We start from the raw sequence: 25,271 nt of genomic DNA, 5'->3' as shown, positions 1-25,271 counted from the left end.
TCAAGTCTCACTTGTGGGAGAGAAGCTTCAGGAGTGGTGAGGCCATGCTGCAGGTATTTCTTTTTCTCTCTCCTTCCCTATCTCCCTCTCTCCTCTCAACTTCTCTGTCCTACCAAGTTAAAAAAAAGGGGGGCGGGTCGGGCGGTGGCGCAATGGGTTAAGCGCATGTGGCGCAAAGCGCAGGGACCGGCGTAAGGATCCCGGTTCGAGCCCCCGGCTCCCCACCTGCAGGGGAGTCGCTTCACAGGCGGTGAAGCAGGTCTGCAGGTGTCTATCTTTCTCTCCCCTTCTCTGTCTTCCCCTCCTCTCTCCATTTCTCTCTGTCCTATCCAACAACGAATTGCGTCAACAAGGGCAATAATAATAACTACAACGAAGCTACAACAAGGGCAACAAAAGGGGGAAAAAAAAATGGCCTCCAGGAGCGGTGGATTCATGGTGCAGGCACCGAGCCCAGCAATAACTCTGGAGGAGGGAAAAAAAAAAAAGGAAAAAAAAAAAAGGGGGGGGATGGTCATCAGGAGTGGTTGAGCACTAAATCTCACTGTAAATTTCAGTATTGCAGGAAATTGTGACTATGATATGAGTGAAAAACCTAAAATAGGCCATGGCAGATGGCAGGTTGTAATTCATAACTGTCATTTGTGTAACTGTCATCAAGTGATACCTGATTCTTAGCTGGTAAAATGTATTATTTTTAAAGATATATTCATTTATTTATTTAGAGATTAGAAGAAGAAGGAAGCCAGAGCATCACCCTGGCATATACAATGCTGGGCATTAAACTTGAACACTGTGCCACCTCTCAGGCTATGTCAACAAGTAAACTTGAGACATGAATAAAGAGAAATTTATTGTAAAACCTCTAACTCATCTGATTTTCATTTTTATTTACTTGTTCATCTTCTCAACAAAATATATTAAGCATCCAATTGTAAAAATATTTCTACTTTTGCAGGGGTAGATAGATAACATAATGCTTATGCAAAGAGACTCTCATGCCTGGGGCTTCAAAGTCCCAGGTTCAATTCTGTGCTATAAGCCAGAGCTGACTAATGCTCTGGGGGAAAATATATGTAAAATTAGATTTTTATTTTTGATAGAGACAGAGAGGGGCTGAGAGGGAGGGGGAAATAGAATAGGGAAGTGGCACATACAGAACTGCTTCAGCTCTTAAAGCAACTTTACTGCAAGTGAGAACCAGGAATTTGAACCTGAATCCTTGCACAACATGATGTGTGTGCTCCAACATTTGTTCCAGTACCGGGCCCCAGGATATTTCCTTTAGCTCCTTTCATGTAGCAAAAAAAAAAAAAAAGCAAAACAAAACACTGAGCCAGCTGGTCAGGAGTGAGCACAGAGGCTTATGCCTCATAGCTGAGCAAAGGCTGAACCAAGGTCTTCAAACTGGGTCATGCAGCTGCTGCCATGAGCATCACATTTTTCGAAGTTATCAAACCATTCTGTGCATTTCTCCCAGAAATTCAGAAACCTGAAAGATCAATACAGTTTTGCAAGAAGGTAGTATGAGCTGTTATAACTCTCTTCATTTTTCTTAGTATATTGTCAGATACCACTGTTTGGAATCATGTCATCAGATTCTGCAGAGCCCTTTTACTGGGTGAGAGTTAGTTTTGCTTCCAATAGAGGGACTTTAATGAAGTTGGACATCTCCCCAATTGTAACATCTGGTTTGATTATGCGGTTATTAGCTGGAGCCAAAATCTTTGTATTTGAAGGTCCACCCAAAGATGGAGTTCTAGTCAATGGAGCTGAGAAACTATTTTTTTTTACTTAAGAAAGGATTAATTAAAAAAACCATAAGGTAGGAGGGGTACAACTCCACACAATTCCCACCACCAAATCTCCATAACCCACCCCCTCCCCGGATAGCTTTCCCATTCTCTATCCCTCTGGGAGCATGGACCCAGGGTCATTGAGGGTTGCAGAAGGTAGAAGGTCTGGCTTCTGTAATTGCTTCCCAGCTGAAAATGGGTGTTGACTGGTCGGTCCATAGTCCCAGTCTGTCTGTTTCTTACCCTAGTAGGGTGGGTCTCTGGGGAATCTGAACTCCAGGACACATTGGTGGGGTCTTCAATCCAGGGAAGCCTGGCCGGCATCCTGGTGGCATCTGGAACCTGGTGATTGAAAAGAGAGTTAACATATGAAGCCAAACAAATTGTTGAGCAATCATGGACCCAAAGCTTGGAATAGTGGAGAGGAAGTGTTAGGGGGTACTCACTGCAAACTCTAGTGTACTTCTGCATTCAGGCATATATTTTGCAGTAGTTTATGGATACGTGTGAACATAAGCCCTCTCTCACAGAAACTGGTGTATATCTAGGTTATGGGACTTTGTTAGAAAGTGAACCACCTGAGATGAAATTAGAGTGTACTATAAAAGGAAAGGCCTCACCCGAGTAATGAAGCTGAAGGGTTGTCATTCCACTCGTGAAGTCTCTGGACACAGTCTGAGGTGAAGCATGTTGAGGAGGCAATCGTTGCGTTGGTTAGGTTGTGATCAGCGGATGCAATATTATTTGGTATGGATTGGGAGACGCATAAGGGAAAGTGGGCCCTATCCAAGGGTTCCAGGACTGGGGGAAGTAGGGGCTCTATAGTGGAGATGTGAGGTTCCTGCTGTCTTAGGGTTCAAAAAGACAATGGATAGTTAATGTTATCACATTATTTGGTAATTGTGTTAATTTTGAAAAGTCCTTTTGTTATGGTTTGCTGTATAGTATCCAGTATCTTGTATATAGCTGTGCTATTGGATGCTTCTAATCTACTTGGTCTAGGCTTTTGACAGAGTCCACATATCAAATACACAGCCTATATATTAAAAAGATTCAGTTTGTGTTTCGAAAAACTTTAAGACATAAAATTGATTTTCCCCCTCTCATATTAATCAACTACTGATTTATATGTCTACATTTTCCTAGGCGTGTACATAAACACCATTCCTACCACCAAAAGATTGTGACCCATCCTTCCCACCCACTCCCACCCCCCACTGGACCAGGAAGCTGCATGTCTACCCCTCACCACAGGGTTTTTACTTTGGTGCCCTACTTACAATTTGATCAGGTCCTGATTTTAGTTTCCCTTTCAGATCTTCTTACTAAACATCTGTTGATGAGTGGGATCATCCCATACTCAACTTTATCTTTCTGACTTAGTTCACTTAACATAATTCCTTCTAGCTCTGTCCAAGATGGGTCAGAGAAGGTGGGTTCATTGTTCTTAATAGCTGCATAGTATTCCATTGTGTATATATACCACAGCTTTCTCAGCCACTCATCTGTTGTTGGGCACCTGGGTTGCTTCCAGGTTTTAGCTATTATGATACGTGCTGCTATGAACATAGGAGTACACACCTATTTTTGGTTGGATGTATATGGAGTCCTTGGGGTATAAGCCCAGGAGAGGAATTACTGGATCATATGGAAGGTCCATGTCTAGCCTTGTGAGAGTTTTCCAGACTGCTCTCCACAGAGGCTGTACCAATTTAAATTCCCACCAGCAATGTAAAGGGGTTGCTCTGTCCCCACATCCTCTCCAACATTTGTTGCTGCTGTCCTTTTTTGATGTATGCCATTCTTACAGGAGTGAGGTGGTATCTTAGTGTTGTCTTAATTTGCATTTGTCTGACAATCAGTGACCTAGAGCAGTTTTTAATATGTTTGTTAGCCTTTTGGATCTCCTCTGTAGTGAATGTTTTGTTCATATCCTCTGCCCATTTTTGGATGGGATCATTTGCTTTTTTGGTGCTAAGTTTGCTGAGCTCTTTATATATTTTGGTGATTAGTTTCTTGTCTGAAGTATGGCATGTGAAGATCTTCTCCCATTCTGTGAGGGGTCTCTTTGTTTGTTTAATAGTTTCTTTGGATGTGGAGAAGGTTTTCAATTTGATGTAGTCCCAATGGTTTGTTTCTGCTTTAGTCTTCCTTGCAATTGGGTTTGATTCATCAAAGATGTCCTTGAGGTGTAGGTGGGAAAGTGTTTTATCAATGTTTTCCTCTAAGTATTTGATTGTTTCTGGTCTGACATCTAGGTCTTTGATCCATTTGGAGTTGATTTTTGTTTCTGGTGAGATAAAGTGGTTCAATTTCATTCTTCTGCATGTTACAACCCAGTATTCCCAGCACCATTTATTGAAGAGAGCCTCCTTTTCCCATTTAATCCTTTGGGCCCCCTTATCAAAGATTAGATGACCATAGGTGTTGGGGTTTAGTTCTGGGCTTTCATTTCTGTTCCACTGGTCTGTGTGCCTATTTTTGTTCCAGTACCATGCTGTTTTGATGATGATGGCTTTATAATATAGATTAAGGTCTGGGAGTGTGAGGCCTCCATTTCAGTTTCTTTTCCTCAAGATAGTTTTGGCAATTCTAGGTGTTTTCAGGTTCCAGATAAATGATTGTAGTGTTTGTTCTATTCCCTTAAAGAAGCTTGGTGGAACTATGATGGGTATTGCATTAAATTTGTATATGGCTCTGGGGAGAATATTCATTTTGATGATATTTATTCTTCCAATCCATAACATGGGATATCTTTCCATTTCTTGGTATCAGTTTCTATTTCCATGAGTAGCGACTCACAGTTTTCAGCATACAAGTCTTTCACTTCTTTGGTCAACTTTAATCCTAGGTATTTGATTAATTTTCCTGAAACAGTAAATGAGAGTGATTTCTGGATGTCTTCTTCTTCAGATTTAGTGTATGCATAAAGAATGCCACTGATTTTTGTGCATTGATTTTGTAGCCTGATACCTTGCTATATTGCCTAATAACTTCCAGTAATTTTCTGCTTGATTCTTTAGGTCTTTCTATGGATACTATCATATCATCTGCAAATAGTGAGAGCTTGACTTCCTCCCTTCCAATCTGTATTCCTTTGATTTCTTTCTCTTGCCTGATTTCTATGGCAGGAACTTCCAATACTATATTGAAGAGTAACGGGGACAGTGGACAGCCCTGTCTAGTCCCCGATCTGAGGGGGAATGCTTTCAGCTTCTTCCATTGAGTATGATGTTGGCTGTAGGTTTGCTATATATAGACTCCACTATCTTGAGGAATTTACCATCTATTCCCACTTTTTGTAGAGTTTTGAGCATGAGTGGGTGTTGGATTTTGTCAAAGGCTTTCTCTGCATCTATTGAGATAATCATGTGGTTTTTGGCTTTGCTTTTATTGATGTGGTGAATGACATTGATTGACTTATGGATGTTGAACCAGCTTTGCATTCCTGGGATGAATCCCACTTGGTTATGATGAACAATCCTTTTGAAATGTTGCTATATCCGGTTGGCCAAGATCTTGTTTAATATTTTGGCATCTATTTTCAGCAGAGATATTGGTCTGTAGTTTTCCTTTTTTGTTCTGTCCCTATCAGCTTTTGGTATCAGGGTGATGTTGGCTTCATAGAAGGTGGGAGGGAGTATTCCTGTTTCTTCAATCTTATGGAAAAGCTTAAGAAGTATGGGTACTAACTGTTTCCTAAAAGTTTTGTAGAATTTATTTTTGAAGCCATCTGGCCCAGGAGTTTTGTTCTTGGGAAGATTCTTAATAACTGTTTCAATTTCTTTGTCTGTGATTGGTGCATTTAGATTTTGTAGTTCTTCTTGGTTCAGTTTTGGAAGGGCATATGTTTCTAGGAATTGTTCCATTTCTTCCAGATTCTCTAGCTTGGTGGCATATAGTTCTTTATAGAAGTTTTGCAGGATTCTCTGGATTTCTTTGGTGTCAGTTGTGATATCTCCTGCATCGTTTACAATTCTATTAATTTGAATCTTCTCTCTTTTTGTTTGGTGAGTCTGGCTAGGGGTTTGTCAATTTTTTTTTAATCTTTCAAAGAACCGACATTTGGCTTAATTGATCTTTTGTATGGTTCCTTTATTTTCGATGTGGTTTATTTCTGCTCTAACTTTAGTGATTTCTGTCCTTCTGGTTGCTTTAGGGTTCCTTTGTTCCTCTTCCTCTAAGTCCTTGAGGTGTGCAGTAAGGTCGTTCATTTGAGTTTCTTCTTGGTGTTTAATATGTGATTGTATGGCTATAAGTTTCCCTCTCAGTACTGCTTTAGCTGTGTCCCAAATATTTTGATAGGTTGTGTCTTCATTTTCATTAATTTCCAGGAACATTTGAATTTCCTGCTTGAGTGAGTCTCTGACCCAGTGGTTCTTAAGGAGCATGTTGTTTAGTTTCCAAATTCTGTGCCTTTTAATAATTTTCTGTTTGTTTTTAAATGTTAGTTTTTCTCCACTGTGGTCTGAGAAGATACTTGGGATGATTTCAATGCTCTTGAATTTATTGATGCTGTCTTTGTGGCCTAACATGTGGTCTATCCTTGAGTATGTGTTATGTGGATTTGAAAAGAAGGTGTATTACAGATTTTTGGGGTGGAAGAATCTGAAAATGTCCAAGAGGTCTCGTCTGTTGATCTCTTCATTCAATTCTCTTGTATTTTTATTGGTTCTCTGCTTTGTTGATCTGTCTAAGTGTGAGAGTGGGGTATTGAAGTCTCCCACTATTATTGTATTACTATTGATGTATTTTTGAAATTCTTTCAATAGGTGCTTAATGTATTTATATGGTCCCTCATTAGGTGCATAGATGTTAATAATTGTTAAGTCTTCTTGGCTGATTAATCCTCTAATCATTATGTAATGTCCTTGCCTATATTTTATTACTTTATTTAATTTAAAATCTATCGTGTCTGAGATGAGAATGGCTGTTCCTGCCCTTTTTTGTGGTCTATTAGCCTGTATGATAGTTTTCCATCCTTTCACTTTAAGTCTGTGTTTATCTTGTTGTGTCATATGGGATTCTTGCAAGCAGCATATGGTTGGGTTATGTTTTCTGATCCATCCTCCCACTCTGTGCCTTTTGATGGGTGAGTTTAAGTTCTCTAATTGCCTCAAGATAATCAGTATTTTCCTTGGGGGTCTCAACTGTTGTTTACCTAATACTGCCATTCCTTTCCTCCATTGTTGTTTTCATTTCTGTGATTAATAAGTTTATTATTGCTTGCATAGTTTTCTTGTCTATGGTTACTTCTGGCTGATTTGTAGTTTCTTCTGGGCTCTTGTCTTCATTCATTGGAGTAGCAGTTTTATTTGTTTTTGATCTACCCATTTTTTTTTATTTATGTGTTTTCTTTTTTTTATGATCTGTTGTTCCTCAGTTGTTGTGTCTTGAGTACAAGTAACACTGTACTAAATACCTTTATGACAATTGCACTCACCAACCTCAGGAATTACAGTAGCAACTGAAGCAAGTATTGAAGTAGTTTAATCATTACCAGTTAGCCAAGCAATTTCTCCAATCCATGAAAAAATAGTAACCAAATCCCACTGAAGAAAGAGAAAAGAAAGAAAGGATAGCAAGTATAGACAGTTATGCAAATCTACTATCCACTGTATATTCTAGGGGTAACAAGAGGGGAAAGGGATCTAGAGCAGAGATACACACATAGAGAGTCCACTCTGAGTCAGATTTCTTCCCCCAAATAATTCACAAATTCAGAAAGGCAAAGAAGAAGGAAGAAGTGTATGACAATTAAAAAAAAGAGAGAGAGAGAGAGAGAGTAGACGAGAGAGAGAAAAGGGAAAAGATAAGAAAAAGAGCTGTAATTGAAGAGCAGTGAAAGGAAATTCCCAAATGTGTAGCAGTGAATTCAAAAAAGCACACTGTGGTGTGGTGGCTGGGGGCTGTGACTTTGGAAGCTGTAGGATTAAGGAAGAAGGGATGACAAGAATGAGAAAAAGAAAAAGAGAGAGAGAGAGAGAAAAGAAAAAGATAAGAAAAAGAACAGTCATAAAAGGGCAGTGAAAGGAAAGGGTTTTTTTTTGTATTTATTTTTAATTATTTTATTAGCTATGTGGGGTGAGGTGGAGGGGGTTGGCTACTTAGAAAGAAAAAAGTCCAGAGGTTTCAGAAGGGTATAGACTTAGAATTAATGATACTCCCTGGTGGGGCAGGAATTCGGTAAAGAAAAGGAGCTCCCCTCCCCTGCTAGGAGCTGGTCCCCAGGGACTGGTTATGGGGGGGTGGTGGGAAGGAGGTATGCTTGAAAATTAAAAGGAAGAAACAAATTTTTCCCCTTTTTTCCCTACTCTAATTCTTAACCCAAATTAAGTTATAGTCACCTCCTTGATGTCACCGCTAGGACCCCTTATTGGCTAGCCTGCTAAAGGCAGAAAATCCTACCGTTTCCAGGAGATGTGGTCAGAGCTCAGCCACTAGCAGCTTCTCAGTCCGCCATCTTCCGGGAAACCCCCCCGCCAAGCTTTTTTAAAGGATTTCTCAAAAATGAAAACTAGCTCCAAGTCCTTTTGATCTAATGAGAGCTGTACTCAAGGATGTCCCCAGATCTGCCCTCAGGGTCACAGTGATCCCTGGAGACTCCCAAGAGAAAGCCCCCGAGCTACAGTGCTCCCTCCGGGTCCTCTGCCAGCTGCCCAGCAGTGCTCTGCAACCAGTGGGGGAGCCGACTTCCCAGGCCGAGGACAGTGCTAGCACACCCGCCTTGCCTGCCGCCACCTGGGAAGTCTGGAGCAGCCTGCCCGCTAGTCAGTGCCACTCTACTCTAATTCTTAACCCAAATTAAGTTATAGTCACCTCCTTGGTGTCACCGCTAGGACCCCTTATTGACTGGCCTACTAAAGGCAGAAAATCCTACCGTTTCCAGAAGATGTGATCAGAGCTCAAGCCACTAGGGGCTTCTCAGTCCGCCATCTTCTGGAAACCCCGAGAAACTATTTGGTATGATCATCACCACTGAGCAAGCCATTGTGTATGTCATGACGGGCATGTATGGGGACCCCACTGAAATGAGTGCAAGTATTTGTCTCTTTATCGTCATCCACTTGCGTGTTGCTGGTTTTTGATTGTGCTGCTGTTAGATGAACCGCTACTGAATGGCTAAGACTTGGAAACCAGTATTTCCCTCTTTATTGCCACAAATATCTATTATACTATTGTCTGGAAGGCCTTTATTATCACTAGCAGAGGTACCAAGTTTGGGGGAGCTGCCATAGCTCTGTTCTACTTGTTGGCCACCAGGACAATGTCTGAGCTTTACAGGAGGTATTCTACCATCAGAATTTACCCAATCGTATGAACCCTATCCCTAGAGTTTTTATGTTTATTGTTCTTATATATTTTTAGTAAATTTGGCTTTCCCATTAAGCCAGCCAACGACTGAGGACAGTACAATATCTACCCCATCAAGTTCTTCTACTTCTCCAATATTCCCATTAATCTCCAGTTTGCCTTAGTGTCAAACCTCTATGTCATTTACCAGATGTTGTCTGTCTGATACAGTGGCAACTTTTTAGTCAACTTACTAGAATAGTGGGCTGATGTCAGTTGGGGAGGACCAGCTTGGCTGTACCTAGTGGGAGGCCTCTGCTACTCTCTCTCTCCCCCAGAGTCCATGGGTGCCATCTTTGAGGATCCCATCCATGTTATGGTCTATATCTTCATGTTGTGGTCCTGCACATTTCTGAGATGTGGATAGAGATGTCTGGATCCTTTGTCAAAGATGTAGCTAAGCAACTTAAAGAGCCACAAATGGTAGTAAGGGGCCACAGAGATACGTCTATGGCACCAAAAAAGCAAATGACCCCATCCAAAAATGGGCAGAGGATATGAACAAAACATTCACTACAGAGGAGATCCAAAAGGCTAACAAACATATTAAAAACTGCTCTAGGTCACTGATTGTCAGACAAATGCAAATTAAGACAACACTAAGATACCACCTCTCTCCTGTAAGAATGGCATACATCAAAAAGGACAGCAGCAAAAAATGCTGGAGAGGTTGTGGGGACAGAGGAACCCTTTTACATTGCTGGTGGGAATGTAAATTGGTACACCCTCTGTGGAGAGCAGTCTGGAAAACTCTCACAAGGCTAGACATGGACCTTCCATATGATCCAGTAATTCCCCTCCTGGGCTTATACCCCAAGGACTCCATAACACCCAACCAAAAAGAGGTGTGTACTCCTATGTTCATAGCAGCACGAATCATAATAGCTAAAACCTGGAAGCAACCCAGGTGCCCAACAACAGATGAGTGGCTGAGAAAGCTGTGGTATATATACACAATGGAATACTATGCAGCTATCAAGAACAATGAACCCACCTTCTCTGACCCATCTTGGACAGAGCTAGAAGGTATTATGTTAAGTGAGCTAAGTCAGAAAGATAAAGATGAGTATGGGATGATCCCACTCATCAACAGAAGTTGAGGAAGAAGATCTGCAAGGGAAACTAAAATCAGGACCTGACCAATTTGTAAGTAGGGCACCAAAGTAAAAACCCTGAGGTGAGGGGTAGACATGCAGCTTCCTGGGATAGTGGTGGGTGGGAGTGGGTGGGAGGGATGGGTCACAGTCTTTTCGTGGTGGGAATGGTGTTTATGTACACTCCTAGTAAAATGTACTCATATACATCACTAGTTAGTTAATACGAGAGGGGGAAAATTAATTGTATGTCTCGAATTTTTTCAAAACACAAACTGAATCTTTTCTCAATATATGCAGTGTAGTTGATATGCAGAGTCTCTCAAAAGCCTAGACCAAGTAGATCAGAAGCAACCAATAGCACAGCTATATACAAGATACTGGGTACTCTACAGCAAACCCTAACAAAAGGACTTTTCAAAGTTAACACAATTACCAAATAATGTGATGATAACATTAACTATCAATTGTCTTTTTGAACCCTAAGACAGCAGGAACCTCACATCTCCACTATAGAGCCTCTACTTCCCCCAGCCCTGGAACCATTGGATAGGGTCCACTTTCCCGTATGCCTCTCCCAATCCATATCAAATAATATTGCATCCGCTGATCACAACCTAACCAACGCAACGATTGCCACCTCAACATGCTTCACTTTAGACTGTGTCCAGAGACTTCACGTGTGGAATGACAACCCTTCAGCTTCATTACTCAGGTGAGGCCTTTCCTTTCATAGTATACTCTAATTCCATCTCAGGTGGTTCACTTTCTAACAAAGTCCCAAAACCTAGATATACACCAGTTTCTGTGAGAGAGAGCATATATTCACACGTATCCGAAAACTACTGCAAAATATATACCTGAAAGCAGAAGTACACTAGAGTTTGCAGTGAGTATCCCCCTAACACTTCCTCTCCACTATTCCAAGCTTTGGGTCCATGATTGCTCAACAACTTGTTTGGCTTCGTATGTTAACTCTCTTTTCAGTCACCAGGTTCCAGATGTCATCAGGATGCCGGCCAGGCTTCCCTGGACTGAAGACCCCACCAATATGTCCTGGAGCTCAGCTTCCCCAGAGACCCACCCTACTAGGGAAAGAGAGAGGCAGACTGGAAGTATGGACCGACCAGTCAACGCCCATGTTCAGAGGGGAAGCAATTACAGAAGCCAGACCTTCTACCTTCTGCAACCCACAATGACCCTGGGTCTATGCTCCCAGAGGGATAGAGAATGGGAAAGCTATCAGGGGAGGGGGTGGGATATGGAGAATGGGTGATGGGAATTGTGTGGAATTGTACCCCTCCTACCCTATGGTTTTTTTAATTAATACTTTCTTAAATAAAAAAACCTCAAGTTTATATATATATTTTAAACATGTATATGTAGTGTTGCCTGTGATGCTGAAAACCATTGCATGCACCTTGCTGTGTTTGGTCAATTTGGTGAAATAGTGATGTTGGGTCAGTTTTGCACACAATATCCGAAACTCAGTATCCAGCACCCACCCATATTTGTAGAAAAATAAACAGCTCAAATCTCCACTTTCTTTTAGCTTATTGAGTTCTGGAAACTATGTATCTAATCTGTAATTTAGATATATTTTTTAAACTCAGAGTATTCATGTTCCTACTCTCCCTTCTTATCTGACCCTTCTCAAAGCAGCAACTTGGTCCAATTGGGCAAAATCAAGTTTCAAAGTTCCTTTTGTGACCAGAAACACTGGCTGAGAACTAAATATTCTTCCTTCTCCTCATTCCTTTTCCTTTCCAGTGACAGCCTTGCTGGTGCTGTTAGATCATATTGACTATGCCTTCATGTTCTAACAAGTCACTTGAGAAAAATCTTTAATATATGAAACCCTAATCCTTTGGTTTTTTTTTTTAAGTCCTTACAACAAAGATCTAATCCTAAAGCAATGTCAGTATCTCAGTGGGGAGTGAACAATAAGTAATTCATGCTAGGAATTGATATATGTTGTTGTATTTTATAGCAGCAACAGTAATGTAAACAGCAGACAATATACTTTTATTTGATAAATTAAAAACAAGCAGTTGAATGGGAGTTAGAACAGTGGTAGACTTTATATATATTTATATATTTATATATATATATAGACTATATATATGTATGTATATATATGTATATATACATATATATATACATATATATACATATATATATATGTATATATATATATACATATATATATCAGTATAAAAGCTATGCTTTATAGTAGGTAAGGTTTCTGAACACCTTTTTGGCACTGACCAATACTACTTTACACAGTGCCTGCTGTGATATAGGTACCCACCAGGCTGAGAGAGAGATGGAGAACTCATCCTGTCAGGCCAGGATGAGGGGCTCATGGTCTAACTGAAGGCTTAGTATGTAACCTTGCAAGGGTGGCAACGGTGTGTTCTTTTTTAAAATATTTTATTTATTTATTCATTCCCTTTTGTTACCCTTGTTGTTTGTTTTATTGTTGCAGTTATTGTTGTTGTTATTGATGTGGTCATTGTTGGATAGGACAGAGAGATATGGACAGAGGAGGGGAAGACAGAGAGGGGGAGAGAAAGACACCTGCCGACCTGCTTTACCACTTGTGAAGCGACTCCCCTGCAAGTGGGGAGCCGGGGGCTTGAACCGGCATCCCCACGCCAGTCCTTGCACTTTGCACTACCTATGCATAACCCACTGTGCTACTGCAGGACTCCTGGCAATAGTGTGTTCTAAGTACAAAGGCAAGAGTCAGATTTAAGGAGGACTTCACTTTAGAAACAACTTTTGAAGGTGTTTGGACAGGAGGTGTGTGTGTGTGTGTGTGTGTGTGTGTGTGTGTGCACTGGTGTGGGGGAGGGCTGAAGTGAGGGGGGGCACAGTTGGGGGGGGCTTGGATGTAATCCATCCAGCATGGCTAAAGTAGGAGGTACAATGTCCATTTACCCTTTGGAATAGAGTCTTCCAGTTGTTATGGTAACGCCTGCAAAATAAATTCAAGGTGGTACTTCAAATGATGCCTTGGAGACTGTCCAGGAGTCATTTAAATTGCTTGTTTGTTATGTATAAGAATTTGCCTAACCTCCAACCTGCAATTGCAGCCCAGCAATCTCTTGTTTACTTGCACTGATATTCTTTCTTGGATCATTATCTTTCTTAAAATTCCTTTTTAAGTTTTGCTTTTTATTCTGCCCAGCTAGAAAATCTGTCTAGGCATTGTGCTGATTTTCCCAGGCTCTCTTGAGTCCCCTAGGCCTTCCCTATCTTCCTCTGATGGAAATGCTGCTGGTGCTGTGTTTGTTGTCCCATTTCTCATTGCAGAATCCATGCATTGAGCTGTGGTAGATGTGGAGGTGCACTCAGTCAGCCACGCTCCTCCCTCTGCTGATCTGTGGGACAGCATTGAATCCAGGCTCCTCACAGTAGCACGGAGGCTGCCTCTTCTAGGTTGAAGAATAGGAGAACAGTGTTGACACCATGAAAGCCGCTCCAGTTCAAAGCTGTCTTGCAAACCAATATCACACACACACAGTTGGTGTCCCTGAATAGCTTTAACAACAAGATCAAAAAGAATTGACAAGGAACAAATCAATGATTTAGGGTGCCTTTTCCCCTTCAGAATTCTAAAGCCTTCAGCTGCTTAGATCAGTGGCAGATTTGCTGAAGCAAAATAAATGTCTAAATCTATTCCTCACTTCTCCAAAGTGTGTGCACGTGCATGTGAGAGACACAGAAAGACAGACAGACATTAAAGGTAGGTAGGGTGTGGTTAGAAAGAACCCATAGGACTTCAGTCTATACTGAGTTTTTGAAAACCTTAATATAAAATCTTTAGCAGGAAAAGAACCTTTCACATATGGACTGTTTGTGGATTTAATTCACACTCTTCTCTCTTCTTTCTTACTGTTTCTTTTGAGCTTGTGAGAAAGACATTTTCTATGCAGTTTGTTCTCTTGCCTAACTCTCAGATGATAGAGAACTAAGGAGCTAAAATGTTGAGATTTGAGAAATCCAGCAAACTGGCCCCACAGATTTTGCATTTGGGTGATGGATCTTGCAAGAGTCTTGGTCACATGACAACAAAGGGATCTAAGGAACCATAACACATACTTCCTTGAGCCAACCCCCTCTCCATCCTCCCCCCCACCCGTGTCAGGCACTGTCCTGAGAACAAGTCATGCATTAACTCAACCAATCTTCCAATGGTCCCACAAGTACTAACAGTATTGTTACTGTGCTATATCCATTAAGCAGATGAGGAAGGTGATGTCTAAGAGCTAAGTAACTTACTTAAGTCTTTACAGTTAATAAGCGTGAAAGCTAGGATTCAGTTCTCTGCAGTTGAAATCAGTGTGGTGAAGTTTCAGCAGGCCCCTCATTCTCAGCCACAGCAATTTTTTTCCTCATGGGACATTTGGCCAAGTCTAGAAATATTTGAACTATCACAAACTTTTTTTTGCTACTGGCATCTAGTGGATAGTTGTGGAGCAATTATGCTAAGCACTTGCCTCCCACAATAACAACAACAAAAATTAACTCAGAATGATCCAAGCTTGAGATCAAGATACTTTGCTCCAAATTGACCCACAGGTTTATGCTAAGCAGGCCAAAAGGGGCAGAAAACATGAGATCAAATGCTGAAGCTGTGAAACCTGACTCTGTTTGTTGTCCAAGTCTTCTTGAACTTCAAGAACTTGTTTGTTGTTTTGTGTAGAGCATATCCACCAGAATGGCTTTTTGGTTGGCTTATGAAAAATTTTCCTGGAGATTCCTGGATTTTTGCTTGAGTAAAAAGGGGTCATTGGACTCTCAAGGCTTAATAGGAAGCAAATTAAGAAGAAACCATTCCAGGAAAATTGTTTCTGATTCACCTGGCTCTTGTGATTTTTCTTCTGGAATCTTCCATATGAGAAATTATTTGCAGGATCTTTAGGAAACATAGTCTTTGCTTTTACAAGAGAGATGTGTAGGAGACTGGTAATATTTGTTAAGAAGCATCTTCAATCAGTGCAGTTTGGTTTCTGTATCTAGTAGGTTCCTCAGCTAGTAGATGCTCCAGCAAACTCTCTAGATTTCAGAGATTGTATTCCCTTCACCCAGAAGTTAGTTTCAAGATCATCTTCACATTGTCTAGGTTCAATAGAAGTTTGATGTGTAGTCTTGGTTAAGTGTGAATCTTGAGCCAGCAGCCTAACATTATCTGGAACTTGCTAGAAATGCCTTGTCTCAGGTCTTACCCCAGGCTGAATCAGAATGGGTACCGTAACAGCCCCAGGTCACTCAAGTACACTCCTCCAGGAAGTTTCAATTTTCACTCTGAAATATCTCCTGTGTAAGGAAATAATAGCTTTCCTTTCTAAGCCTAGGATCCTAAAGTTTTATAACATGAAAGTCATGTCAGATGAGCTCTAGGGTCTTGTTGCAGCTCAGAAATGTGTTTTCTCACAGTCATGTAACCATATCATTTCCAAATGATCTCCATAGATGTGTCAGCTCCTCCCCAAGCAGTGTTTCATATACTGCCATTTGATTACATTGCTCTTTGCAGTACCAGCCTCCTGCCAGGAATAGCTAACAATAGCCACTGTTTTGCAATTGGGGCAGGTGAAATCTTATTTGATCTGATTTCTTCCCTCTCTAAATAGTTTCTTAGTTCATTTGCTGAATTGTCCCAAGGATCTGAATTACCCTGTTTTCCTGTCTTCTGCCCTTCATCCTCTATGACTGAAATCCCAATGTGTTCTTAAAAGTTATCCTACTTTTTAACTGAAGACTAAAATGATATTTTAGGGGTCAGGCAGTGGCACACCCAGCTAAACGCACATAGTACTAAGCATAAGCACCAGTGCAGGGGTTGGGTTTGAGCCCCCAGCTCTTCATTTATGGGTGTCAGGGCAGTGGGGAGTGGCATTTCATGAATGGTGAAGCAGGTCTGCAGGTGTCTACCTTTTGCCCTCTCTATCTCCCCCTGCTCTCTCAATTTCTCTCTGTCTTATCCAATAAACTAGAAAAAGAGAGAGAAAAGAGAGCTGAACCTGTTTCTGATATCCCTGTTTGAACAGGTTGAGCCACCTTAGCCTTGACTTTGAGGGTTCTGAGATTCTACCTGAAAAACACAGTGGAGGTGACCCAGATGTGGAATCATTGCAGTGCTTTTATTTCTTTTCTACCATGGTTATCACTTGGGTTCAGTGCCTTTTTTACTCTACCACTCCCAGGGCAAAGTTTCTATTTCAGGTGAGAGACAAAGAAATGCAGGGAAGGAGGGAGCAGGGAGAGACACTGTACTATTCTTCCACCACTGGTGAAACTGTACCCATATAGATGCTCCCACGTGGTGACTGGGGACTCAGATCCAGTTATCATGCATAGTAATGAATGCGCTTTTCCTGGTAAGCCACCTCCCAGGCCCCACTCCAGTACTCTTGTTCATTCTTTTCTGAGAATCACGGCAAGGTATTAATTTTAGTAACCCCTAAACTGAGCTTTGACCATTAGAAGTACACTAAGAACAATAACAATAGCAGGAACTGCTGAGCAATTTTTTTTTTTTTTTGCATAGGACAAAGAGAAATGGAGAGAGGAGGGGAAGACAGAGGGATGAGAGAAAGAGAGACACCTGCAGACCTGTTTCACGGCCTGCGAAGTGACCCCTCTGCAGGCAATGAGCTGGGGGCTTGGACTGCGATCCTTACTCTGGTCCCTGCACTTTGCACCATGTATGCTTAACCTGCTGTACTACAGCCCAACGCCCCCCTGAGCAAAATGCATTGATCAATATAGAGTTCAGATCTGAGTGAGTTTCATTCTCAAAAAGGAGAAAGAAGAGAGACAAAAATAAACAAACAAAGAAACAAATAAATAAAGCCTAGTATTCAGAGACAAGAAGTAGAGAGGCAAAGATAAGCTCTTCTTTTACTGATGTTTATGTGATGCCAATCATTTTTCCCCTAATGACTGTTGTTAAAATTCAGAGGCTCCAGCTGGCTGGGCTAGCTAGCTTCACGGGTGGGTAACAGAGATGACCAGAGACATACGGCTGGGCAGGAAAGCTGTATTTCTTTATTCAGGAACAACAATTCATAAACTAAGACAAACTAATCACCAAATAGAACTCTGTTGTCTCTTTCCCCCCCGCGATGGCACCGAGCACTCTCTAACTCTGCAACTCTCCAACTCTCCAATTCTCCAACTCTGGAACTCTGGAACCCTCTCGGGGTTCCTTGGGGCGGGGCCAAGCAGGCCCGTGAAATTAACAGGACTGATCCAATTTTCTTGGCGGGGGAGAGCTAGAACAACCCAATGTAAAGCATACAACAATCCCCCCTTTTCTTTTTAACTAAATGACTACAGTATCAAGGGTGTGGGGTGAACAGAAACCTATATCGTACAGGCATTTTTAAAAAAAGAAACTGGCACAAACATGGAGAAACATGCAAGCAAGTAACAAGAACCAGTGTGCTGCCAAGGGAAAGCCTGAGGGGGCCTTTTTTGCCTCTGTGGGCAAAAATTTATCAGCTTAAAAAAACATTTATTGCCTCTGGGGGGCGTACTTGTCTTGACAGGCATTTGTATGGGGGTGGGGAACAGCCTAGAGTCCCAAAGGCAGCTGGCTGCAATTTACTTACTATGAAACAAAACTTGTTATTAGCATAACCAAGTACAATCTAACATTTCTAATAGAGAAGGAATTTGAGACTTTTACATATCAACAACGTCTTTTAACCTTTTGTTACACCCATTCAAGATGGAGACACACCCTAGGTGTGCGCAGGAAAGGAAACCTCAGGCATGAGAATAATTAGCATAGCCATTGTGCGATCTACCATTTCTAATAGAGAAGGTAATGGAGAGTTTTACATATCAACAAGTCTATTTAACCTTTTGTTTAGACCAACTTAGTTAAAATATATTGATTGTTAACTAATTTTTACCTCAGACTTTAAATGTAAGTTAATTTTATCTTTATGAGAATTACGTTGAAAACCTTTTTTATTTAACTTTGTCTAGTAAGAATTTAGCCTTAAAGTTACTGTTTACCAAACTTTAAACATACACATAAACATGGTCATTAATACACTAGGAGAGAAACCTTTGTTACGAAGACATGTCATTTTAAACACGAATTTAAATCTGTACTGTCTTAGTTGTTGGGGGGGTGCGTTGTCTAGTGGTGGTCTCTTGGGCAGCTTCACTTCTAGGAATTGCAGGTTGCGATCTCTGCACGAATCTCTGCATACTCCAGCATGTCTGCCTTCAGACCCGACCGGCAGCTGGAGATCTCGTGTACCCAGTTTTGGCAGGGAGCCCGGGGGTCCGGGAGGTCCAGGATCGTTCCAGAATTCATAGCACAAGGGCGGGAGGGCCAGTCTTGTAGAAGGCGCAAGCTGAGGTGCCCAGGGGTGCCGGCCATGATAGGCTGCCGCGGCCCTACCCCATGGCCCTGCCATGTCTGCTGCCCTGCTCGCAGTGGCCAAGCAGCGTGGAGGGATCATGCATCCAGTGCCCTGCACCATGCGGTGGAAAGCCAGCTCATGTGGGCTGGCCTGCGTGTTGGCATTGGGCTCCTGCGTGGTGGCATCGGGCTCTTGCATGTTGGCATCGGTCTCCAGCGTGTTGGCATTGGGTTCTAGCGTGTTGGAATCGGGCTCCTGTGTGGTGGCATTGGGCTCCAGCATGTTGGCGTCAGCCTCCTGTGGGCTGCGGGGCTGCAGGGCTGCGGTCGCGGTGCATGGGGTTGTCTGGGCGCAGCCGGATGGCTGGATGTTTAACCAGGTGGAAACAGTAGCTCCGCACCTCGCCTCCCGCCCACTGGTTATTCCCACTGGCTGTTCTGAGTGAGTGGAAACCACAGAGTGGTCCAGAGATAAATGTTCCAGAAACAGCAAAACAGTCTCGTGAAGAAAGAGCAGAGGCCTTTGGAGATCTCTTCACAAGCAGAAGAGAAGGCCATAGTACATAGGTAGCCAAATTGTCTTCACTTATCTGAGAGATGCGCAGGTCAGGTCCACGTGGGCACCATTTGTTGTTAAAATTCGGAGGCTCCAGCTGGCCGGGCTAGCTTCACGGGCGGGTAACAGAGATGACCAGAGACATATGGCTGGGCAGGGAAGCTGTATTTCTTTATTCAGGAACAACGATTCATAAACTAAGACAAACTAATCACCAAACAGAACTCTGTTGCCTCTTTCCCCTGCGACGGCGCCTAGCACTCTCTAATTCTGCAACTCTCCAACTCTCCAACTCTCCAACTCTCCAACTCTCCAACTCTGGAAATCAGGGTTCCTTGGGGTGGGGCCAAGCAGGCCCGCGAAATTAGCAGGACTGATCCAATTTTCTTGGCGGGGGAGAGCTAGAACAACCCAATGTAAAACATACAACAAATGACTACTCAATATCATAGTTAAGAAGCAACAGCCATGTATTTAATATATTTTTGAGAATTTATTCTGCATTAGTGATATGTAGGGGTTTACAAGTCTAGGACAGATCCCCACAGTCTGGTCTACTAGGTAAAGACATAGCCTCCTTCCGCTCTACGGAAGCTGGTAACTGCTTTATAGATAATCACTTCTGATAGGCCCCAAGTCTCCAGTTCTAGCCCAGAGAGATAGCATAGCCAGCAACACAGCAGAAGTGCATTACTGAGAAGCCAGAGGTCCCAGGTTCCATTCCTGGTGATCACCATGCCGGAGCAGTGCTTTGTTGTCTCTCACCCTTTCATTAAAATAAAAAAAAAAACTCTCATGGTTATCACAACCCCATTATGCTTCCTCAAGACTATAGACATCCATGAACCATTTCTGTAACCAAATCTCTCAGCTGACTCCTATTTATTTATTTATTTATTTATTTATTTATTTATTGCCTCCAGGGTTATTGCTGGATTAGTGTCTGCACCACGAATCCACTGCTCCTGGAGGTCATTTTCCCCCTTTTGTTGCCCTTGTTGTGGTTATTCTTGTTTCTGTTGATATTGTTCATTGTTGGATAGGACAGAGAGAAATAGATTGAGGAGGGAAAGACATAGGGGGGAGAGAAAGATAGACACCTGCAGACCTGCTTCACCACCTGTGAAGCGACTCCCCTGCAGGTGGGGAGCCAGGGCTTGAACCGGGATCCTTACGCCAGTCCCTGCACTTTGCGCCATGTACACTTAACCCGCTGCGCCTGACCCCCTCAGCTGACTCCTTGACATGAGTTTACATTAAGTTCTTACAATATACTAAATAACTTATCTAAGTGTATGTGTTCACTTTTTTAAATCTTTGAACTAATTCTCTAAAGAAGGTCTTGAATAAATAAGAATCAAGCTGTGATATAACCAAGAGAATATTTATTGAAGAAATAGAGATATTATCCTGTTCAATTTCCCAGAGGTAATTTCCAGGTGTGTTTTCTTCCCCTGTGACAGAGCACAGGGAACCATAAAAAGGCCAGGCTGGGAAGTGCTCTAAGCTTACATCATTGCTTTGAAATTCTTAGGCTTGTTGACAGTCTTCATATGGAAGGTCTCTGTGTGGGGTCTGTTATAAGCACCAGTAGATGATACTTTGTTTCTTTTGTATTTGTGGACTGTATTGTCAGGCTGCCTTGACAGTTCACCCAGGAGTTTCACTATAGTCATGAAAGACAAAATGTTGTCTGTTTGATTCATATAGGTTCCATAAAGCTACTGTTAACGTCTATCTATACTTTACAGTAGGAAAACTGAGGCCCACGGATTTAGGTAACTTGTCCAAAGCTACGTGGTTAGGAAGGCTCAGAGCAAGAATTTAACCCTGTTATAAAAATTCCAGAGCACAAGCTCTAACCATCTTCCTCTCCCTCCCAGACCACTTATCAACAGTTAGTATTGTGGCAGCCCAACACCCAGGAAGTAAGTCATTTAAATTTGCATCTCCTCTCCTTACCAGTACTGGTTTTAGAATAGATTTGATGAGAATTGCCCTAGAACCAAAAGGAAGCAGGGACCAAGATAGGTAGGCATTGCTTGGATGTTCCCATGAGAAATAAAAATGCTTTGCCGGCAAGCTCACTGTGCGTATTTGCTGCTCTCTGGATGTGTCCCAGTTGGGCTAACTTCTCTTTTTGGCTGTTTGAATATATCCTGGCAGCTCCAAGGTATAATTTCTCCAAATGCCGCATTCCTGCTGAGCCTGCGGGATGAATTGTGCAATTTCAGGTGAGCACTTCACTAAACCTTAGCACGGCTTGTAGTTTCTTTCCTCCTGCTTTCACTGCAGGCTCTACTTGGAAGATTGAGGGCCTGAGAGGATGCCCAAGTTGGAAGAGCAGAAGGTGAGATGCTGGGAAATAGATCCAAGAGGGTGGGGTGTGGGGTGTGGAGCAACCATGCTGATCCAAACAAATACAAAGCCTCCACTTTAAGAGTTAGAATCATCTTTAGTTTTCCAGAAATTTCATCTACTTAACATTCTCTTGTAAAAATGTCTTCCTTAATTGGACATGTACTGGTGAACTTCATGGAGTGTTTGTAGAAGCCAATTTTTAGTGATGCATGCCTGAAACTTACTTAATGTTATAGTGCAATGTTACCTTACTAATTTTTTCCCTGAGTCCTTGCTCTGGACAGACACAGTAAGAATGGGGGGAATATTAACTGTTAGGAATAGGAAGGGAAATCCACTTTGTTTTGAACATGTATACATGGAAGGATGATGTATAGATGCCACTGTTAAAGTATCCAGAGACACTTCAGTGAGACTGAGAAGTGCTAAGAAAGAGGGGAGGGCACAGTCTGTGGAATGTTTTTCTGGGGAAAAATATTGGCAGAGGCCACCTGAGTACATGATTTCTGGGTGCTGACAGTGTGTCTGACCCAAGCTGCAAGCTTTATGACCCTGAAACTTGGCTCACAAATGTTTATCCAAGGAAACAGATGTGACAGAGCTGAACAATCTGTTGTGACCTCCATAGCTAGTACAAGTGAAATTCTAGTTCATGTTATTGTGATTGCAAAGGACTCCCCCATCACCTATCCATCCATCTATCTGTCTGTCTGTCTATCTATCTATCTATCTATCTATCTATCTATCCATTCATCTATCTATCTCTGTCATCTATCTCTAGATCTCTCTTGCTACCAGGCTTATGGCTAGTGTTTGCTGTCTACACAAGGAACCCCAGCTTCCAGCAGCCAACTTTTCTTTTCATTCTTTCATTTGTATTAGATAAGACAAAGATAAATTGAAAGGGGAGGGCAGACAGGGAGAGAGGAAAAAGAGAGCCATCTATAGACCTGCTTCACTGCTTGTGACGCTTTCCCTTGAAGGTAGGGTACAGGGACTCGAACTTATATCCTTGCAAAGGCTTAACTGGTTGCAGTACTGCCCAGCTCGATGCATATCTTTTTTTTTTTTAGGTTTACTTAATAAATGAGAGAGAGAGAGAGAGAGAGAGAGAGAGAGAGAGGAGAGAGAGAACTAGAATATTTATCTGTCTTATGTGGTACAGGGATTGGACCCAGAATGCATGTGATAAAGACACTGAGCAACCTTGCTGACCACTCCATAGCTTTCATAGAAATACACCACCATGGGACCCGGGTGGTGGTGCAGCAGGTTAAGTGTACATGGCTGAAAATGTACAGACCCAGCATCAGCATCCTGGTTCGAGCTCCTGGCTCCCCACCTGCAGGGGTTCAAGTCACAGACGAAGAAGCAGGTTTGTAGATGTCTGTCTTTCTCTCTCCCTCTCTGTCTTCTCCTGCTCTCTTGATTTCTCTCTGTCCTTTCTAGCAACAATGATAGCAATAACAACAACAAAACTAATAACAATAATAAACAAGGGCAACAAAAGGGAAAAAAAATTTTAAAAAAAGAAATACACCACCACTTGCAGAAACCTACTTGCCCTGTGCCTGTTTCTGTTCTGAACTAATGAAAAAAAAAGTAGACTCATATTCAGTGGAATACAAGTGAAAAGAAAAGTAAAAGCAAGAAAAATTTATAATAACTAAAATGTAGATATAATTAAACAATCTGTTCATGGCTGAGTGGATAAACAGAAAGTGCAGAAAGTACATACACAGGAAGTAGAATCCTAAATCTGAACCACAGACTTGGCAATGATGATAAGAGAGGGATTCATCTGTTTATTTATTGGGGCTTCTTTGTTCCACAGTGATCTAGAGAGTCCTGGAGGCTCAAGGAGTTTAATGACTTGAAGGACAATTTTTTTTTCATAAGTCCACACATTTGGCAAATCAGTATTTGGAATACTGAAAGAAGGAGTCTAATTAGACAAGAACAGATAACTAGTTTGGATTTAAACTCATCTTTTAGCTTTCCATCTCACTCCCAAACCCACTTCTTCACTATCTAGCATTTTAGCTCTCTTTAAACATCAGACTTTCCTTCATTATCCCCTACCATCTAGCCTGAAGGTAGGTTTTATCTTAAGTGTTTTCATAGAGAAAAAGAATGTGAGACTCAGAGAAACCGAATGACTTGCCCAATGGCTTCTATAATTGGAGCCATTGTTTCTTTCTCTCTCCCTGGAGACTCTTTTGGCTTGGTGGAAGGTAGCAGGCTCCTTATTCTTCAAAGACTGAGACACTACTTATGCAAGCAGAGTCCATGGGTCTCTGCTAAACCCAGTGCATAGAATCCTGACCCTTGGTTATCGGCCAGCTGTAGCCAGACACACCCAGCTACATGTGCACCACAGCTCTTATGGAACCCCTTGGAATGTCACATATGCTCCTTGGAGTCTCCTGGGAACTGAGGGAGCAGAGAGCAGATCATGGGTTGACACTAGGGGTGTGAGGATCAATTTAAGTCCCATTTAAGCCACACTGGGCATGGAAGGGGGTGGTAGAGAGGGAGAGACATAGAGAGACACCTGCAACACTGCTTCACCACTCACAAAACTTTCCCCCTGCAGAAGCGACATCTTGGCACAAATTTCATAATAACTCTGATTATCATTTTCTTCAGCAAAAAAGATGAGAATCAGAACTAACTTAGCTCACAGATTTGTGTAAGGATTTACACAATGGCATCTGTATAAAATGGCATGCTTGATGCTTGACTTAGGTACTGTACAAATGGTAGATAGTTTTATCTCACACCATTATTACTGTCATCAAAAACTATGTAGGAATGGCACTTTGAAGTTCCCTTGTGTAATCACTGCTACCAGCAGTAGGGAGGTTCCAGGATTATATCTATACAACCACTGTCTTGAAGTTAGACCTTGGTAATTGTAGAATAGAGCTCAGGTTAGGCATCTAAGGTATGACCTATGCCAGAAAAAAGTCAATCCAAGATGAAGAATAAACACAAAGTGAGGGAGTTGATGTTTTTAGGCTCTCCTCAGAAAGTTTATTTTCAATTTGCACACTTTAACAGGAAGGTCTATGAGATAGGAAATTTATTGCATACATTTCTTTTCTATTTTTTATTAGAGATTCAATATTGATTTACAAAAGTGCATGTCAACAGGGGTATAATTCCACACCTTTTCTATCACCAGAGTTCTGAATCCCAAGTCCCTCCATTGCAAATCACCGAGGTTCTCCCAAGGTTGCACAAATGGTTTAACTGTCATTTCTACAACTATGTCTACATTTGTATATAATTGCCCCCTTTTTCTTCCAGGTCCAATCCTCTCTTCCTCTCCAAGCCACACATAACCCTATTACTATGTCCAGATATCTCTCTCATTTTCATCCCCTCTCTCTGGGACATAATGGAGCTGGAGTTCAGAGTCCTTTTATCTTCTTCCTCCTGTCACTTTTAGCCGCCCACTGGGAGTATGGATCAAAGTTGTTTTGGGGGTGCAGAAGGTAGGAGTTCTAGCTTCTGTAATTGCTTCTCTGCTATATTTGGGTATTGGCAGGTCAATACATCCCCCAAGCCTGTTTCTATCTTTCCCTAGTGAGGTAAGGTTCTGGAAAGGATAGGTTCCAGAACACATTGGTGAGGATATCTGCCCAGAGAAGTCAGGGTGGAATCATGGCAGCATCTGCAACTTGGTGTCTGGAAGGTGGCAAGATATAAAGTTT

At 41.9% G+C, this 25,271-nt stretch overlaps 1 pseudogene; it reads left to right on the top strand.

Moving 5' to 3' along the window:
* The first annotated feature begins 1,293 nt into the window (after window positions 1–1,293).
* Window positions 1,294–24,226, top strand: LOC103120792 (protein transport protein Sec61 subunit alpha-like; annotated as a pseudogene).
* The last annotated feature ends 1,045 nt before the right edge of the window (window positions 24,227–25,271 follow it).

Source organism: Erinaceus europaeus, chromosome 12 (genome assembly GCF_950295315.1).
Source record: "Erinaceus europaeus chromosome 12, mEriEur2.1, whole genome shotgun sequence".
NCBI lineage: Eukaryota > Metazoa > Chordata > Mammalia > Eulipotyphla > Erinaceidae > Erinaceus > Erinaceus europaeus.
Note: the sequence above shows the minus strand (reverse complement) of the source record. Positions and strands in the feature narration are given on the sequence as shown.